Genomic DNA, 14011 nt, shown 5'->3' on the forward strand with positions numbered 1-14011 from the left:
TTTAATCAATACTTCTTCACTTGCCCTGTTTTTGAGTTCTCTTCATCATTTTGCACTTCTCTAAACTAATTTCAACTTGATTGAGGTCTTCCTTAAATGCTGAACACAGCACTTCAGAGACGGTCTGACCAGTAAAGATAATAATTGGATCACTATTTCACTATTGGCTGCCTCTATAAAATAGTGCTACCAGGCATCGGAACACATTACCTTAGGAGGAAGCAGGAATGGCAGAGGAGAGTCACAACAAACACATTAACTCATACTAACTGCATCGTTGGCTTTTAGTCCAGAACTCTTTGCAGATAAACCACACAGTTCTTCAGGTTAGTTTTTCTTCATCTCTTCCTACGTTTTCAATCGAGTTAGGGAATCATCCGGCATTGTTTTTGCAGGTCTTCTGACCTAAGGACCGACTTGCAGAAATCCATAATCAGAAAGCTTATGGAAAACAGGCCTTGACACCAGAGAACTATATATACTGTTCAGCAGCCAGAGGGCTTTGGCTGAAGACGATAGCAACTACCCGTTTATTCGCTCAAATTCATCTTCTTTTACCTTTAATAGGAAGTATTTCCTTCACGTATTTACCTTACGGAGAAGGGCGGGGAGAAGTCGCGGCAGACTGAAGTAAATGCAGGGGAAGAACTCACAGGTAGAGAGCAGGACATGGTAGGCCTGGCCCGGCGCGGGCAGCCGGGGGAACTCGGAGTGGCCCGGCACGCACGCATGCGTGTCCGCTCCCGCCGGAGGGCGCATCTCCGGCGTCCCCGGTACTTTCGGCCTCTGCTCCTAGAAGCTCAGCCCGCTAGAGGCGGGAGACGCCGGACGGGAGGCGCGGGACTGGGGGCGGGAGGGAGGAGGCGGGGCGGAGCGCGCACGCGGGAGGGGCGGGGGGCCGGGAGCCTACGAGCCGACGTGCCGACGTTGGCGCTGCAGCGGGCGGTGACGTGTAGGCGGGCGCCGGCTCCACCGCGTCCCTCCTCCCGGGTCTGTGGGTCTGTGTGTCTGGCTGTCTGGCTGTCTGGCTGTCTGGCTGATTGTCCTTGCACGCGGTTCCTTGTGACTGAGCGCGACCCCGGCAAGCCCGGCGTGGAGAGCGGACTGGGCGCCCCGGCACTGCTGCCCACTGGCATCTTTGGCCCTGCCCTCCGCTCCTCACCCAGTGTGGGAAGTTAAAGTAAAACCGAAACGGAAGGAGGCGCGGTGGCAGGAGCTGACAGAGTGATGGGAAGCGCGTGAGCCGGCCTGAGAGGTGAGGAGGTGGAGGTGGGAGGAGGAGAAGGGTCGCCGCCACCAGGGAGCTGGCAGGAGGCGAGGACGGCGGGGCGGGCAGTGCGACCGGCAGAGCGATTATCTTCTTGCCTCCGGGGCAAGTCCCGACCTGTCATCCTCTTCCTGGGCCTGAGATCCATTCCGGGATCTCGCACCAATACAGCCCATTCCTAGAGTTTGTAGGTGGGGTTGGAGATAGAAAACTTAACCTAAGCCACATGTTATCCAGGTGTTAAGCCACAACGTCGCCAGATGGGGTGGTTTTTCTGTCCCATGCATGGGTAATTTGTTTTCTTTCTTTTTTTCTGTTACAAAGCCTTGGTAACTTCGTTTTCTTCAAATAGATTTTGGGAGAGAAATCTTCCTCGTATTTCCTCCCACCCCCTACACACACTGAAAAGTAAGTAGGTAGCTGACCGTGTTGGATTGTAGGTGAATTTAGCAATCGAGGAACCTAGAATGTCATTTTGAAATAAATAAATGTGTATGTGGGTGCTAGGGAGGTTTTGTGCCTACTGGGCAGTTGTTTCAAATAGGTTTTATCATAACACATATATGGAATGCAGTGTGCCATTAATGGTATTTGCTATTCTTTGGTTTAAAAGAAGCATAATTCTACGGGCTGCTAAAAGTTTGATGTGTTACCACATGTGCATTCAAACTCATAATTACATTTTCTTTCTTTCCTTAAGTTAGGTTAGATTGATAGCGTTTTTTGTTTTGTTTTGTTTTTTGTTTTTTGTTTTTTTTTTTTTTTGAGACGGAGTCTTGCTCTTTTGCCAGGTTGGAGTGCAGTGGCATTGTTGGCATTTAGTCCTATCTTGGCTCACTGCAACCTCCGTCTCCCAGATTTAAGCGATTCCCCTGCCTCAGCCTCCTGAGTAGCTGGGACTACAGGCGCGTGCCACCACGCCCGGCTAATTTTTTTGTATTTTAGTAGAGAAGGGGTTTCACCATGGCCAGGATGGTCTCGATCTCCTGACCTCATGATCCGCCCGCCTTGGTCTCCCAAAGTGCTGGGATTACAGGCGTGAGCCACCGCGCCCGGCTGATAGCTATTTTCTTTATCGCCAGATTTTATGTTTCATAGATTGAAATCCTTTTTCTGATTTTCACAGTTCTCAAAAGTTGAGAATTCAGCTTTTGGTTTTACTCTGGATTGTGCTCCAGTTTATGTTGTGTATTATTTTTAATGATGGTTATAATAGTCTTGCATGAGAAGAATGATCTTTAAAGATGCTGTTAAGCATAGGCTAAATAACCTTATTTGTATGAGTGAATTAATTTTTCATGGTTCAGCTTTCTTGATCCCTGCTGAGCAGTTTTTTTGTCATTTATTCAAGTCTTCCTATGTGTCAAACGCTGGGGTAGGACTAGGAAAGAAAGAGACAATCTCTGAGCTCATGAACTTTTCTATAATCCAGCAGCCTCCTTTTAAAAGAGAATCTTGATGGGTTCTTTCTCATGTCATGGATCTGTAGTTGACCAAACCAAAGCTTTTTAAAAGTTATTGTCAGTGTATGTATATAACTGGCATTGAAAGAGGAGCAGATGATCTTGCTTCAACAGAGTGATTTGATAGTGCCTTTGATCAAAAAGAGTGTATATGTATCAGTGGTTTTCCAGTTCAGAAGAGCAAGTTTTTCTTTTGTAAACTTGGTTTAAATATAAGGTTCACAAGTGGAAATCAGTTTCTCGCCCTGCAACCCCACCCAAAAAAGCTTTATCTTTCCAGTCTTCACATTGATCTGATTGATCTATGTGTCTCAGGTACGCCTGGGCTCAAACAGTCCCCCTGCCTTGGCCTCCCAAAATGCTGGGATTACAGGCCCCATTTTGTCTTTTTGTATGCTAACGAATTGACTGAGAATTTTGTCTTTGCTGGCTGACTGCTCCTAGTAGCTTCAGGATGGGGGCTGGTTACTAGAAAGATCAAGAAATTATTAGAAGGTTGGGACTTTCATCCCCACCCCCTAACTTCTTAGGGAGGTGAGAGAGGGGCTGAAGTAAATTAAATTGATCATCAGTGGTCAAAGGTTTCATCAATGAATGAAGCCTCCATAAAAACCCAAAATGACAGGTTCAGAGAGCTTCCAGAAGCTGAACGTGTGGAGATTCCTTGAGGTGGTGTGCCCAGGAAGTACATGGAAGTTCTGCATGGAAATTCCCTTCCCTTATAATTTACCCTATCCTATGTATCTCTTCATCTGTATCCTTTCTCGTATTCTTTATAATAAACTGGTAAACTTCTAATATTCTTTATAATAAACTGGTAAACGTATTTCCTGGAATTCTGTGAACCTCTCCAGCAAATTAACCGAACCCAAGGAGGGGATCATGTAATGGCCAATTTGTAGCTGGTCAATCAGAAGTATAGATACAAAAAGCCTGGAGCTTGTAATTTGCATCAGAAATGATGGGCAGCCTTGTGGAACTGGGCCTTCAATCTGTGGGATATGACAGCATCTCTAGATAGATAGTGTTAGAACTGAATTGGAGAACACCCATCTGATGTCTGCAGCAGAAGTGATTGCTTGCTTGGTGTGTGGAAAGAAACTCATACACATTTTGTCACAGATGTCTTCTGTGTTAATGGTTGTGGTGTGAGGGCAGAGGAAAAATGGTTTGAGTTTTTCCACTCTCTCAAGAAGGCAGGTGTAAATTCCTTGAGTCTGCCTTCCAGAAGCTCATGGATTAGAGTGGAATATTAATTTTGACGTTCAGATGTAATCTGTGCTAGACCCTTTTCCACTGGACTATTGTGGGAAGAGTTATACACGGCCTAACATGCATTGGATCTGTTCCATATTTTATAGAGAGTAATGGGTGTGCTTGTTTCATCTTTATGGGATGTTCTGGAATTTTCTTTTTGACTATGCTTGTCCTTAACTGGTCCTGAAATATTTTTTTAGTTACTTGTTTTCCCAAGAACATTTAAAGGAAACGCTTTACTAACTGTGCCAAAAGTAAAGGTAACACAACTTTAGTGGGGAGAATATTCTGAATATAAAGACTAACCTGCTTTATAGTTATAAGCCTGTCCAGTTTTTTTTCCTCCCATTTTTGGATGGGAAACCTAGTTAGAGCAATAAGTTAGAGAATTAGAGCCCCATACAAATTTTATTGTTTTTAGCCATTATATATTTTGTATTGTGTGAAAAGTAAATAATAAAATATGTGTCGATGTGTTTATGTATTTTATTATTTTTGTCATGCTTTCTCTATTCTGCATGCTTCATATGTGTTTCCTAATTTGATTGGGAACGATTCAAGGGCAGTTGCTTCTTGCTTAAGAATGAGTTAGCATCTAAGATGAACTTGTTAGGTAGAAACTGAATAGCTAAGATTACCTTCCAGAATCCCTTAGGGGACATCAGGTTGGCATAACTTACTGTCTCTCAACATGCCCCATACAGCCATGTTTTCATCCTGACTTGGAATGTATCACAGTTTCTTTAGATGAACTCCCAGCGAAAAAATTGGTTTGTGTTTAGTCACCACTTTGTGTGTTTCTTTAAAAAGAAAAAAAGTATTAAAAACTAGAGTCATACAGTGTAGCAAGATGCTCACATTTTGAGACGCATGTGGTGATTAAAACAAACTAAAAGAGCAAGATTCTTGTTGCCCATCCTCCATTCACTCTGGAGCAAGTATTCAATACCTGAAATGGTAAGCAGAATCTCCAGTATTATTGTTTTTGTCTGTCTCTGCCTTCGTTTTTTTGGCCACAGTGTTTGGTAGATTCAAGAAAGTTAAATGTACGTAGACTCTGCTGTATGAACCAATTGATGGCAATAAGGTTTAATACGAGTAAGAAATAAAAGGTTAAAATTCTCCTTAGGATTTACCATGAAAAATCACCTCCTTTTGAAATGGCATAATGGAGGTTTATATGTGTGTGTGTATATATGTATATGTGTGTGTGTGTATATATATAGATAGATAGATAAATAGATATAGCTATGTATATATATATGTGTGTGTGTGTGTGTGTGTGTATATATATATATATATAAAAATGTGTTGATGTTGGCTGTTTTCTGAGTTCTGATCTTGCTAATGTTAACAGTATCACAACTCAATTTTTTAAAAAGGCACTGTAAAATATAAATATTCTTATTCACTGTTTAAACCTTATTCGTTGTTCATTTTTTAAGGTGCGTTTGTGGGTACAAAGTTCTATTTTAAGTATTGAAATCTTAAATTCTAATTTTACTGCATTTATAACCTACTCCTTCATGTCAGTGTTTTTATTCCTTAATCTGTACTATATCATTTTGACTATTTTTATCCCTTCAATAATTCTCTAGTATCCATAATTGCCAGCAACTAATTGCTGACTTTAAACTTATTAGGAAATATAGTTTGGCTGTTTTGGAGATTTTCTCATTTTTTAATAATGAAAAAATGCTAGTAACTATATTTTCCTAAAGTTGCTATCAAGCAGTCAGACCCTCTTTAGAGACACAGGTTTGGTTTATGAAGAATAAACATTACAATTTTTATATGTAGTACTTCAGAATAGTGTGTACTGGAACTCTAGCTCACTGATTATTGGTTAATATCATCTCACAAAAGGAAATATGATACCATTAGATTAGCTTTCTCTTTATTTGGAATGTAAAAAAGGGCAGTTACATTTTCAAGACTTTCTTTTTATCTGTACATATGTTTAATTAACAGTTTAATGATTTGTTCAGATAGCCACAGCCAGAACTTCTGACGAACAGAAATAGGCCTTTAGGGTTTTAATCCTTTAGGAATTATATTTATTCTGGGGCATTAAATATTTATTATTAACCAAATTTTTCCTTTATATATTTGTCATTTAGTGGATCATACTAAATGTGGAATAAAAATTAGTGAGGTAAAAATTGGTATGTAGGCCAATTTTTCTTAATTCTTATTCACTGTGATCTCATAAACCAGAAATTTTAACTATGAATGTTATGACTCATCTTTAAGACCTAGTTGAAGTTGTTTTTTTTTTTTTTTTTTTTTTTTTTGAGACAGACTTTCGCTCTTGTTGCCCATGCTGGAGGGTTGGTCAGGCTGGTCTTGAATTCCCGACCTCAGGTGATCCTCCCATCTAGGCCTCCCAAAGTGCTGGGATTACAGCCGTGAGCCACTTTGCTCAGTCATTGAACATCTTTTCCTTTCTTCTAGGCCTCAAGCTTGTAAATTACTCTCATCATTTAGGCTTCATTATCCCACTGCCCCTGTGTTACAAAAACCTTAACCCTGGTTCACACCAACCTTTGTTCCTATGCTACATTATTGCTGCCTTAAATTGTTTGCAGTATGAGCTGAGCATTCATTGCTACCTGAAAAATCCTTTAATGGTTTGTTAATTAATTTCTTCTATTATTGTGGGTGGCAAGGTCAGACTTTTGCCTCTGTATTAGAAAAAAATCCCATCTCATCACCTGTTAGAACAGTCTCAGCATATCTCAAAGAAAATAGAAGTCATTTTGGTGAAACAGCCTTTTACCATGTTTTCCTCTCCTCATTCACCTTCTGTTTAACCATGTTATAACCATATGCACTTTCAGTCATCCTTCCTTCCATACTCCTTCATCTATCCAAGTCTCTCTAGACCTATGCTTTTGTTGCCATTCTCTCCTGCATTCTCAGAGATGCTACTCGATCAGTCATAGTCTTTCTCCAGAATGCTCTTTTCCTTCTCTCTTCACTCTCCCGATTATAATAGAATTATTATCAGCTCTATCCTGTATTTTCAGAAACTCTTAAACCCCATTATTTCACTACTTCCTACTTTTTCTCCTTTTCTTTCTCAGTCAGGTTCTTGTCCCCATTTGTAGTTATTTTTTTTTTCTCTATTTTCTTCCTTTGCTTTTATCCTTCAACTCACTGAGATTTGCCTTCTACCATTTTTGGAAGCTACATGTGCTAGTCATGTAGGACCTCAGAGTGGCTAAGTACAGTGGACTTTATCATATCATTTGAAACTTTCTTTTCTCTTGTCATATTACTCTTTCCATATAACGCCTAATTTGCTGATCACTTTCTTAGGACTCAGTTCTTAACCCTCTACGGTTTACTCCCAAGAGGGCTTTAGGGGTGGAGTGCATGCATGGGTATTCATGCAGCTTTTGAAATGGAGTACAAAATGTTGTTTATATGTGTGTATGTCTGTTTTCTTAGGAAGAGTGTCCGTGGGCTTATGTATATTTGACTTAAAGGAATATTATGTTCATCCATGATTTTAACTATGATGAAGTAATAACATTAAATTTTGGATTTCCAGCCCAGACCTCAGATAGGAAATCCAAAACCATATATTACACTTGATGGCCCATAATCGAATTTTCCAAAACAGAATTATCTTTCCTTTTCCTGTATGTCCTCTGTACCTACAGACTCCTCAGCATTTCCTAAGCCAGAAATTTGAGTGTCCTGTTCCTTTCTCCTTCTTCTTTACATCTTATTCCACATTGATTCTGTCTTCCAAGTATACTAATCTCCTAAATCCATCCTTTTCTACTTTTCCCTAGCTTAAGTCTGCCCTCTTTATCTTTCACTTGATTTATGGAAATAACTTTCCAACTGGTTTGCCTGTGTCCTGTTGGATCCCACCTTGACAGTTTACCACATGTAAATCTGAGTAATTTTTCTATAACATGTTAATTTTTTTTTTTTTTTTTTTTTTTGGTGATTCTGATTATCAGAATGAAAAGTGCTTAACTTGAGACATGTTGTTTGGTTTCTGCTTAGGTCTAATTTCATCAGTTTCCAAATGCACATTCTGTAGGGGTTTTAAAAGTAATTAAGTCTGTTATTTTAGCTTGCCCCCTCATAGTTTACCCCTTGTGATAACCTTATCTAGGTCGTTTTAATTCTCAGCTCAAGCTCAGCTTCCTTCCTTTATATCTTAGTGCCCTCCCATCCCTTTAGATGCCCCTTCCCTGTCTTCCTGCAGTTAGAGCTGCATAATTATTACAACTATTTTTCTTTCTTGCCAACCATACTGTAAACTCATCATGGAAGGCAAGTACAGTCATATTAAAGTGTTTTTCTTTTTTTACTCTCTAGAGTCTCATAAAGTATCTAATATATGATGGGTGATCTATAAATATTTGCTGTCTCAATTTGACCTTTATGCATTTCAAATACAACTTAAAGGGAATGTTTTTCCTGGTTCAAAATACAGTGAGCTTGAAGAACTGTAAACCTTATTCACATCCAGTGTTGTACACAGATACTCAAATATTTGCGTATAAATGATTTATAAGTAACGATGAGCTAATTAGCTGATCTATTTTTAGTGTTGATCATTTAACCTGGCGAAGAAAACACATCAAATAAAAATAGCAAATCTGGTAATGTGCTTTGCTTCATTCTCTTGGCAAGCATAATTCATGCTGATTATTTTGATAAGGTCTCAGCTTTATTTGATGTGTTTCCAGGATTTGTTTCAAGATTTGGGACTCCTTTTAGCAGTTTTTGTAGTGCTGGCCTGGTAGTGGCGAATTCTCAGCACTTGTCTGAAAAAGACTGTACCTTTCCTTCATTTATGAAACTTAGTTTTTCTGGATACAGAATTCTTGGCTGGTAATCGTTTTGTTTAAGTAGGCTGAAGATAGGGCTCCAATCCCTTCTAGCTTGTAGGGTTTCTGCTGAGAAATCTGTTGTTAATCTGATAGGTTTTCCTTTATAGGTTACCTAGTGCTTTCACCTCATATCTCTTAAGATTCTTTTCTTCATCGTAACTTTAGATAACCTGATGACAGTGTGCCTAGGAGATGATGTTTTTTCGAGGAATTTCCCAGATGTTCTTTGAGTGTCTTGTATTTGGATGTCTAGGTCTCTAGCAAGGGTGGGGAAGTTTTCCTTGATTATTCCCTCAAATATGTTTTCCAAACTTTTAGATTTCTTTAGGAATGCTGAATATTCTTAGTTTTGGTAATTTAACCTAATCCCAGACTTCTTGGGCACTTTGTACGTATTTTCTTTTTCTTTCTTTTCTTTTCTTTTTTTTTTTTTTTAAGGCAGAGTCTTGCTTTGTCGCCAGGCACCAGGCTGGAGAGCAGTGGCGTAATCTCGGCTCACTGCAATCTCCATCTCCTGGGTTCAAGCAATTCTCCTGTCTCAGCCTCCTGAGTAGCTGGGACTACAGGCACACGCCACCACGCCCAGCTAATTTTTTTAGTAGAGATGGAGTTTCACCATGTTGGCCAGGATTATCTCAGTCTCTTGACCTCGTGATCCACCTGCCTTGGTCTCCCAAAGTGCTGGGATTATAGGCGTGAGCCACCTCGCCCGGCCTGTTCATATTTTCTTATTGCTTTTTCTTTGCCTTTGTTAGATTGGTTTAATTTGAAAACCTTGTCTTCAAGCTCCGAAGTTCTTTCTTCTGCTTGTTCAATTCTATTGCCCAGACTTTCCAGAGCATTTTACATTTCTATAAGTGTGTCCATGTTTCCTGAAGTTTTAATTGTTTCTAATTTATGCTATTTCACTGATGATTTCTCCCCTCATTTTTTGTTTGCTTCTTTTTTTTTTTTTTTTTTTTTTTTTTTTTTCTGTCCCTAAATTGGGCTTTGCCTTTCTCTGGTGCCTCCTTGATTAGCTTAGTAACTGACCTTCTGAATTCTGAATTCAGGTAAATCAGGGATTTCTTCTTGGTTTGGATCCATTGTTGGTGAGCTAGTGTGTATTTTTGGTAGGCGCAGGTATTAAAGAACCATGCTTTGTCATATTACCAGTGTTGGTTTTCTGGTTCCTTCTCATATGGGTAGGGTCTGTCAGAGGGAAGGTCTAGGGCTCAAGGCTGTTGTTCAGATTATTTTTGTCCCATGGGGTGTTCCCTTGATGTAGTATTCTCCCCATTTTCCTATGGATGTGACTTCCTGAAAGCCAAGCTATAGTGATTGTTATTTCTCTTCTGTGTCTAGCCACTCAGCAGGTCTGCCAGGCTCTGGGCTGGTACTGGGGGTTGTCTGTACAGAGTCCTATGATGTGAACTGAACCATCTGTGGGTCTCTCAGCCATGGATACCAGCACAGTATTTGGGATGTCTCCTGGATCCTGCAGGAACAATCTGCTTCCTTCAGAAGGTCTGTGGGTTCCTGATTTATTCCTTCAGTCATTCTGGAGCAAAAGTTCATGATGCGAGGCTCCACACGCTGCTGTGTCAGAGTGGGAGCTGCAATCTAGTCCTGCTTCCTGTCTGCCATGATCCTTTTCTTTTTCTACTCAGATCTCAGGGAGCTTTAAAGTTTTCAGTTACTATAGTTTATAACAATGTGATGTCATAACCAAATACTAATATTAAATATCTTCTTAGAAGTTGAGTGTATTATCTTATCTTGTTAGGATTTGCTAGGTTTGTGAGTTAGGATAAAAATGAAGTCTTGCTTCCTACGTTTAAAAAAGAAAAGCACAGAGGATTTAGGATATTACTGTGATGTATATAAAAATGGGGAAAGTAGTGGCCCCAACTACCCCATTAATTGGTAAGACCATGCCTGAGGCACAGTATTCATATATCATATGTTTCTTGTTCTGAAGCTATATTTTGAAAGCATTAATTTGTGTCATAAAACATAGGTTCTGAGGCAGAATATGTTTAGTTTACTATCAGGGCCTTTCTTTAAAGACTTTTGACTAAATTTAGTCTTCATGAATACGTTTTTGCAGTCTCTCAGTGTGGGTAGAAAATTAAAACCCCAATGCCTTAGGCCATTGTATGCCTTATTTCATCTCTGTAGATGATATGTACAATGTACATATATACTATGTACAATTCTTGGAAAAATTGAGAAAATATCAAGTCACTTTCAGTAAGAGACTTGTATTCTCTTACAGACCCCAGTTGAGAAAGACTGGTAGGAGCCAGGCTATGAACTGAATTCATGCTATGGATTTCTGTCACCCAGGCTGACTGCAGTGGCACGATCATGGCTCACTGTAGCCTTGCCCTTCTGGGCTCAAGCACTTCTCCCACCTCAGCCTCCTGAAGACCTGGGACTACAGGCACGTGTCACTTGCCTGGCTTTAAAAAAATTTTTTGTATAGTTGGGAGTCTCACTATGTTGCCCAGGCTGGTCTCAAACTCCTGGCCTCAAGCGATCTACCTGGCTTGGCCTCCCAAAGTGCTGGGATTACAGATGTGAACCACTGTGCCAAGCACGCAGTCCATGGGTTTCTTAATAGATGAATTTATTCCTTGGCCATTATTGACTTGAGACAAAATTAAGTGATGATTTAAGAATAAAAGATATCGGCCGGGCCCAGTGGCTCTTGCCAGCACTTTGGGAGGCTGAGGCAGGCAGATCATGAGGTCAGGAGTTTGAGACCACCTGACCAACATGACAAAACCCCGTCTCTATTAAAAATACAAAAATTAGCCGGGTGTGGTGACACACACCTGTAATCCCAGCTACTCAGGAGGCTGAGGCAGGAGAATCACTTGAACCCAGTAGGCAGAGGTTTCAGTGATCCGAGATTATGCCCCTCCATCCCAGCCTGGGCAACTCTGCCTCAAAAAAGAAACGAATAAAAGACATCACCTTTGAGATAATGGTTCTCAACTATAATCCTTGACCTGCTGTATCATCAGCAAACTTGCTTTAAATATAAATTCTCAAATCCCATCTCAGTGCCATCTGTTCTACTGAATGGAATATTGGTGTGAAGGGGATAAGGTGGTAGGGCTCGGCCAGTTTGTTTTTCAAGAAGCCCTCCAGGTAGTTTCAATATAGAATAAAGTTTGAGAATCTCTGCTCTATACTCTCCACTGATTCTTGCTTTCATTATTTTCTTCCAAATGCTCCAGGAAGTATGTATGTTATCTAGTGTTAGAAAAATCCAGATGTGATTCACTGAATCATCTTATTTCCATACATGGTCTTCTGAATTCATTCCCAGCAGGTAGTTGTAATCTGAAGTCAGCTAATTTAGGAGTTTATTTGTAAGTTGGATCATTTGACTTCTCTGTTTAAAATTTTCCGGTGTGATGTAGAGGGTCCAACTGGTTTTTCCCCAGCTGTCCTTATACCAGTTCTTTACTGATTTCCAGTGAAATCATGTCTGTTTTTAATACCTCATTTTTTTGTTTCTGATTTGTAATCTTAACTATTTTGCTCAAAGAATATGACTTGTATCAGGGGTCAGTAAACAGATTTGGTCACCCTGAGCCCAAGAATGGGTTTTACGCTTTTAAAGTATCATAAAGAGGAAAGAATATATGGTAGTGACTGCATCTGGCTTGCCAAACCTATTTTTTTTTTTTTTTTTTTTTTTTTTTTTTGAGAGATTCAAACTCTGTCATCCTGGCTGGAGTACAGTGGCGCAATGTCAGCTCACTGCTGTGTCCACCTCCTGGGTTCAAGGGATTCTCATGTGTCATCAGTCTCCTGAGTAGCTGGGATTACAGGCGCCTGCCACCATGCCTGGGTAATTTTTGTATTTTTAGTAGAGATAGGGTTTCGCCATGTTGGCCAGGTTGTTCTCAAACTCCTGACCTCAGCTGATCCGCCCACCTCGGCCTCCCAAATTTGGGGGATTAGGCATGAGCCACTGTGCCTGGCCTAAACCTAAATTTTTTACTACTTTCTTTTTGTATAAAAGTTTACTAACTTCTGACTTACACTTATTCTTTGTAATTTGTTGAGACTTGCTTTATGGCCCAGTATACATAGATGATTTTTGAAACTGTTCAAGTGTACTTTAGTAGAATATGCATTTTTTTAATCAAGTTCAGGTTTCTATATTCATTAAATCAAACTTAGTAATTGTACTCCTCAGGTTCTCTTTATGTTTATTAATTTTTTTTTATTTTGGAGGGAAAGTTGACTTGACCTGTCAATAATTGAGATCTTTAAACTTTTACTTTGATGTTAGACTTGTCATTTCTCCTTGAAGTTTATTTGTTTTATTTTGACGACCATCCTTGCAGTGCATAGAAATTCAGGACTTCTATGTCTTCTTAGTGAGCTTTATCTTCTCTTGTTATGTAGAGAGTTTTTTTTTTTTTTTTCTTTTTTAATCCCTCCCTAATACCTCTTGTTTTGAAGCCAATTTTGTCTGATCTGATATTTTTGATATAACCACCAGCTACATTTGGTTATTTGCGGGAAGATCTTATCCTATCCCATAACTTTCAGCCTATGCTGTCCCATGTTTCCAGTGTAGCCCTAGTGTTTACTTCTTTGTTGTTTTGTAGTTCATCCTGTCAGTCTTTTGAGAGGTAAGCTTAATTTGTATTTATTATGATTATTGATATATTTGGATTTGCTTTTATTTATCCTGCATTATCTGTACTTAGTCCATTTGTGACAGCATGCATGTGTTATTTCATCTAAGGTCTCTTCCAGGTCATCACTTTTATTTTTAGCTGTTGCTTAACCCATCTGTTGGTTGTTTTTAAATTTAATAAGTATATATTTTTATTTCTAAAAGTTATATTTTCAAATCAGCCTACTCATAGTTTATTATTCATTATTTTAAAAATTCTGTTGTAGTTATTATAGTTAGTTATTATCGATAGTTATTTTGTATCTGATTTTTCTAATATATCGGTCAGAAATTTTTCCAAGTATTACCCTTTCTGATAACTTCAAAAATACAGTAATCAAAAGAAACAGCAGGAGCAGAGAGTAGTCTGAGACATACTGTATGTCTTCCCTTTCCCAGTTCTTTCCTTACCACATTGGACATTTTGGCTTAGGTAATTCTTAGTTGTTGGGGAGCTGTCCTCTGCATTGTATGTTTA

General features: G+C 39.5%; 1 protein-coding gene across 4 annotated transcripts in view; it reads left to right on the forward strand.

The window, feature by feature from the left end:
- Positions 1–934: 934 nt before the first annotated feature.
- ASCC3 (activating signal cointegrator 1 complex subunit 3) overlaps positions 935–14011 on the forward strand; it is a 361254-nt gene continuing 348177 nt past the window's right edge. For all 4 annotated transcript variants that reach the window (XM_032275177.1, XM_032275179.1, XM_032275178.1 and 1 more), the window contains exon 1: positions 935–1255. The gene's annotated coding sequence lies outside the window, so the exon portion shown is untranslated. The remainder of the gene's footprint in view (positions 1256–14011) is intronic.

The sequence above is a fragment of the Sapajus apella genome, unplaced genomic scaffold (genome assembly GCF_009761245.1).
Source record: "Sapajus apella isolate SASKATOON/1434 unplaced genomic scaffold, GSC_monkey_1.0 scaffold6, whole genome shotgun sequence".
Classification (NCBI taxonomy): Eukaryota; Metazoa; Chordata; class Mammalia; order Primates; family Cebidae; genus Sapajus; species Sapajus apella.